The sequence below is a fragment of the Saccostrea cucullata genome, unplaced genomic scaffold (genome assembly GCF_032062105.1).
Source record: "Saccostrea cucullata isolate Sc308-1 unplaced genomic scaffold, CSIRO_AGI_Scuc_v1 ctg176, whole genome shotgun sequence".
NCBI classification, from domain to species: domain Eukaryota; kingdom Metazoa; phylum Mollusca; class Bivalvia; order Ostreida; family Ostreidae; genus Saccostrea; species Saccostrea cuccullata.
In genome coordinates this window covers 236190-242774 of record NW_026939570.1, presented here as the reverse complement: position 1 = coordinate 242774, position 6585 = coordinate 236190, and positions in this window count along the sequence as shown.

Sequence of the window (6585 nt, the reverse complement as noted above, 5' to 3'; positions counted from 1 at the left end):
TCATACCAAGTAAGAAAAAATAATGATCGATTAGATACTTGTACCATCAAGGAAAGAAATATTGACTGGATTAAAATTTAATTAAATATTCCATACCTGTATCATGAAGAAAAGAATAGTGTATATCAGATTTTGATAATCTATTCATGCACCACCACGTTAAGTAATACTAATTAGATACCTGTGCCACCATGTAAAAAAAATACTGATTAGATATTCCATACCTGTACAACCCGGTAAATAAATGTATACTGTATTGAAAAGTGTATATCTGTACCACTAACTAAAGAAATATTGACAAGCGAAAAAGGTTATTATGAAGCATATTTCCATGGATGCTATCGTTATTTAAAAAAATTCAGTAAATGAAGTAAGGCGGCTTTGTGAGAAATCTGTTTGCATCGAAAGCAGTGTTCTTAAGGTTTGAATTCACTGAGATATGACCAAATACCAGGAAACATTCTTTGCAGCTATAAGTGTTAAAATAGAGTACAGTGTACATGTATTTTACAAATGGGGATTTTCAGTGGTGTAGATTCTAGTGCTGTTTAATGATTTAAATCTAGTTACTGTTACCTCAAATTTGCCCTGAAAGCCATAAAAAAGTTTATTTACCAGTGAAAAATTAAAGGATGCATGTCCAGCTTCTTAAACAAATATTAGTACATGTACCTTCATTGTATCAAAACCTTTGTTCATTTTTTCAATTTCAAATTAATGAAATGTGTTTTGGAATAAGCATCCTCTGATCGGGGTAATTTGTGGTAACAGAAGCTGTTTGTAGTGTAGAGATTATTTAATTAGAAATTTTGTATGATTTATTTTTTATCAAAACTAGTTAAGTTTATTATTATACCTTGTGTGTTCAGTGACTACACTTTAAATCAGTATACATGTATTGTTCTAAGTCACAATTTGAAATCATTATTTTTCAAACCTCCGTCCAAGTTTTATATTTTAGCTTAAAAACTTTGTATAATTACATTATTACATTTTGAAGATATAAGACATGATAAACAACTTTTGAACAATGTCCTTCAGTGGAACTCTTCGTAAATGAAAACAAAGGAAGGCTTTAGTCCCATTTTCTAAACCTGTCAATTCATTCGACAGCCTAGTTTTTTTCTTCATTGTGTATATTATTTTTGTTCTTCAATTTTTCTCATCAAATACAATTAAAATACATCTGTAAGAGTTATTTTTCTTGTTCCATACATCTATTACTAGAAAGCTGAATAAGGGAAGGAATTTAAATTTAATTTTTATATGGACAAAAAGCAGACAAGATATTTACTTTGCACCCATCTCTTTCATATCAATTTACAATGTAATATCTAAATAAATTAAAGCAATACATTTTTGATTCTGATTCAAATACATTTCTATATACAATACCTAGGCACATGTATATTGTTGTATGCAAAGACAAAATAACAGTTAGGTTAAAACTTTAAAAACAGAAATTTAGAGGTTACTTTATTCTTTCACAAATGCTAAATCATAACTGAAGATGTTCTCTACAATCAATGCCCTGATGAGAAATAAGGAAAACTTGGTGAAGGCTCAGGCAAAAAAAAAATTAATTAATAGTTTCTCAGGCCAAAAAATTCAAAATTCAATGCGGCAGGCAGGCTTTTTAGCTTACCTGAGCGGAAGGCTCAAGTGAGCTTTTCTGATCAAAATTTGTCCGTCGTCTGTCGTTGGCGTTGGCGTTGTCGTCGTCGTAAACTTTTTACATTTTCATCTTCTTCTCAAGAACCACTGGGCCAATTTCAACTAAACTTGCCACAAAGTATCCTTAGGTGAAGGGGATTCAAATTTGTTCAAATGAAGGGCCATGCCCTTTTCCAAGGGGAGATAATTATGAATTAGAGAAAAATTAATGGCGTTTTAAAAAAATCTTCCTCTCAAGAACCACTGGGCCAGGAAAGATGAAACTCATGTGGAATCATCCTCAGGTAGTGTAGATTCAAGTTTGTTCAAATCATGACCCCCGGGGGTAATGGTGGGGCCAAAATGGCCGATCAAAGTTTTACATAGGAATATATAGGAAAAATCTTTAAAAATCTTCTTCTCAAGAACCACTGGGCCAGGAAAGATGAAACTCATGTGGAATCATCCTCAGGTAGTGTAGATTTAAGTTTGTTCAAATCATGACCCACGGGGGTAGAGTGGGGCCAAAATGGCTGATCAAAGTTTTACATAGGAATATACAGGAAAAATCTTTAAAAATCTTCTTCTCAAGAACCACTGGGCCAGAAAAGATGAAACTCTTGTGGAATCATCCTCAGGTAGTGTAAATTCAAGTTTGTTCAAATCATGACCCCCGGGGGTAGGGTGGGGCCAAATGGCTGATAAAAGTTTTACATAGGAAAAATCTTTAAAAATCTTCTTCTTGAGAACCACTGGGCCAGGAAAGATGAAACTCATGTGGAATCATCCTCAGGTAGTGTAAATTCAAGTTTGTTCAAATAATGACCCCCGGGGGTAGGGTGGGGCAAAATGGCTGATAAAAGTTTTACATAGGAATATATAGGGAATCCTTTTAAAATATTCTTTTCAAGTACTTCAAAGCCATGCTTATAGTGATATTTATAGGGAATCATCCTCAGGTAGTGTATATTAGTTTGTTCAAATATATGACCCCCTGATAGACAACTTTTGAGTCCCCCCCCCCCCCCCCCCCCCCCCTCAGTAAACTTTCACTTCTAATCTGATATGTGCTTTTTCCTAGCCAATTGCTCAGGTGAGCGATGTGGCCCCTGGGCCTCTTGTTTTTTCTTTGGGAAGCATGTCCTTTTTTTTGTAAGTCATTTGTGCAGTAAAATGATAGTATCTACTAATTCTTAAGATTTGTTCTCTGAAATTAGTTATAATATGCATTCAACGTTAAATAATATTATTCCAAACATTTATTTTAAGAGTTAAATGATAAAATACTTTAGATTTAGAAGAAATATATTGTTTTTCTAATAGAAATGTCTTTCTTAGCATTTATGAAAAGGGAAAAACTCGATTTTCTTTTTCAACTTGGAAAAATAAAAAATTTAGTTATTTCCCTTTTCGTTATGTTAATAAAATTGATCAATGCGGCCGTTTTTTAACAGATGTGCCTGAGAAACTTTTGATTAATTTTTTTGGCCTCCTACATGCTCTTGTGTGACTAATAAATTCTTGGATTATTTTTTAAAATGCGTACTACCCACATACATGTATTTTCTTGATTCTCTTTACTCTTTACATCTAAAGTTCTTGATATTATCAAATTGCATTTTTTAAAATCAGAATAATGTATATGTGGAATTTGTGATTTGTCTAAAAATATCAATATTTAATTATATTTTGAGAGGTAATTTTTGTGCTGGTGTATAGAAAGATAACAGGTAATGTATAATGCAGAATAAATTGCTAGCAAGTTTAATTTTAGCAATCTCAACACCCTTGCTAAAAATGAAATTACTGTAAACACACAAATATTCGTGGGGGATTAAATTTTGTATCTTTTGTTGTTAACAATTATCAATGAAATTAAATCCCACGTGAAATTTTATATGACTATATATTGAATAGGATTACTTTAAAAACAACAAAATTAAGTGCCCACAAAACTATTTTTGAAGACAAATCAAGGAAATTTTATCCCACGAAAATGTGTGCTTCTACAGTATTCAATCCCTGCCAATTTTTATTTATACATGTAGTAAGTGAAGAAGGGCCTATAACACCTTTATAAGACACCCATGTCAAAAGCTCTGGTCAGCTTTTCGGCCTGAATGTTGTTGTAGAGCTGTAAACATTCTACCGTATAAGTGGAAATTTTAGCAAGACGCAAATTTAGCAATTTATCCTTAAAAATTGGTGTTTATTTTCAGCAAGATGCAAATTTAGCGATTTTAAAATGTTCACTAAAGAAGCTATTACAAATAAAACACAATTAATTTTTAGAGATATAAAATTTTAGCGATCTCAGCACCCTTGCTATTAATGCCAAAATTAAATCCTGGCTAAAAATTCTACTTATATGGTACCGGTATATTAAAGTAACCAAAAAATCACTTCACACCCCACACCCCCTTCTTTAGGAATCATGAAAGCCTCTTAAAATGCTAAGACAATTGGCAGAAACTGTTCTGGCATAAGGGCCTCTACTTGTTTTGTTGCCAAAACAATATAAAATACCATATGGGGAAAAAGCATACAATTCTTTTGATTTTAAGTTAGTTTAATTGTATTTTTATCTGTTAATTTTGCATGGGAGGTTTTCATCAAAAGGTTGGTTTCTTTTTTTTCTAATGGTAGGTCAGAATTCCTACAGAATAGTTTTTCATAGACCAGCTTTTGTTAAATTCAGTTATTCATTTTTATTTATGCATCATATACAGTTCCTATGCTATCATTATTTTCAATATAAAGTCACAAAAATAAACATAAATTCTGTATTTCTACATGTTTTTGTTGCATGTAAAAGGGCAATAAACTCAGCTTCTAATAAGTTGATTGATCTATAATTTTCTTGAAAATGTTATTTACCCTGGTATGTCATACTTAATTTTATATAAAAGCTTATGAAGCATAGGAATTAAAACATTTGAAATACAGTTTGTTGGCTGAATTCTTCAACTTGTAAGAGATCTTCACTCTTGAAGTTCACTGGGCAACTGATAGTGCACATAAATCATTCATGCATGTTTGGTCTACAGAAAAAGCTGACTTGGAAATGGATTTGTTTCCATAACTTTTACCAGAACCTACCAGGGATAAAGTTTGCCCACATGACCAAGTGGTTAGAGCATCTGCTTGAGATTCGCAGAGTAAGGAGTTGATCCTTATGTTGCGGGTTCGAATCTCACTGGGGGACATGTAGACCAGTCCTTCAGACAAGATCCTATAAGCCAAGGTCCCATGTCGCAGTGGGTGCTGGCATGAAAAAGATCCCTCACTGCTCAAAGGTTCTGAGCACTAAGTATAGGTCAAAACTTGAAGCCCTCCATGGGCAAGTGGTGGCATCTCCTTATGAGTGAAAAATTCCTGAGAGGGAAATTGTACAACAAACAAACAAGAGATGGGCAAAAGCTTATCTTGACTTTGGTAAGGTGTGCACAATAAAATGAATTCTGGAAGTTACTGTAGTGTATGGATGTACTTGTATAGAATCCAACTCATTTTTTTCCAGACTTTGCCAATGCAATTTTGAAGGTCAAAAATGATCATCTTTCCTTTTTGGGGGGGGGGGGGGGGGGGGGGGGGGGGGGAAAACCGATATGTAGCTGTTTCCCCATACAAAAGTTTAGGATTTAGGCCCTCATTATATATCTGCTTAGCTTTTCCAAAATTCAAATGCAAGACGTGGAAAGCTGTCAATATAACAGCAAACTGAGCTTTCATTGTGTGAACAGAACTGTTTTTTTTCCAAGTAAATTACTGACCTGTTATGTAAATATTACACTTTTTATGACCTTATTCATGAAACTTGTGTTCAAATGATCTGAACAAGGTCTTGATATATGTACACCTTCAGTTCATACACAATTTCTGTACCAAGTATGAGCTTCCAATGATTCTCCACTACAATTTACAAAGTTCAAGCTGAACAATTTTTCTTTCTACCAATGACCTTGAACTTGCCAGAATGACCTCGGGTCAAGCTCTTGACAAACAAGGACACTGACAATCTTTGTACCAAGTTTGAGCTTCCAGTGATTCTCCATAACAATCCCAGACAAGAGTTTAACACTTTATCTACCAATGACTTTAAACTTGCCAGAATGACCTTTGGTTAGGTCAAGACCTAACCCTTGTGTCAAAAGCAATCTCTTTATCAAGTACAGGCTTCTAATAATTCTTTAAAACATGGTTGTTTAATACATATCTAGACAAGAATTTAAAATTTTGGCTAGTGACCTTGGACCCAACAGAATGACCTTGTTTCAAGGTCAAGACCCAACCTTGCACTCTAAGTAATCTTGTACACTGTAATAGTACTTAGAATGAGCATTGCAGCAATTCTCCATTAAAATTTCAGCATGTCAAATTGTACACCTTTTCAGCAACTGACCTTTAACTTGTCAGAGAGACTTTGGGTCAAGGTCAAGACATACCATCTGGTGATAGGCAATCTCTTTACTAAGTATGAGCTTACAGTGCTACTCAAAACAAAGTTATCAGCCTGACAGACAAGGTGATTCCTATATACTCCACCAAACGTTTGCTGTGGGCATAATAGGGATGGGCAAAAATATCGATATTTCAATATATTGCAATACAAGGACAAAAAATATCGTATTGCAATACGTTTTTGAAATATCAATATACCGGCAAAATGATTAGACTAAGAAATTTTATCATTAAATATATAAAATTGAGTTATGAAAGGTTTGTTATTAAGCCAAACAGTAAGACAGAAGTTGTTTTGTGGGAGTATTTCAGAGCATACACTGTAACTGAAATGAAATCAACAAGATTTTTTTCTGTGTTGGTTACTTATCATAGTTATTTACATTCTGCATGTAAATTAAAGTAAATATAGTAAGAAAATGCCATATTAATTACATTTAAAATATTGCAATACATATTGCAATACAGTTA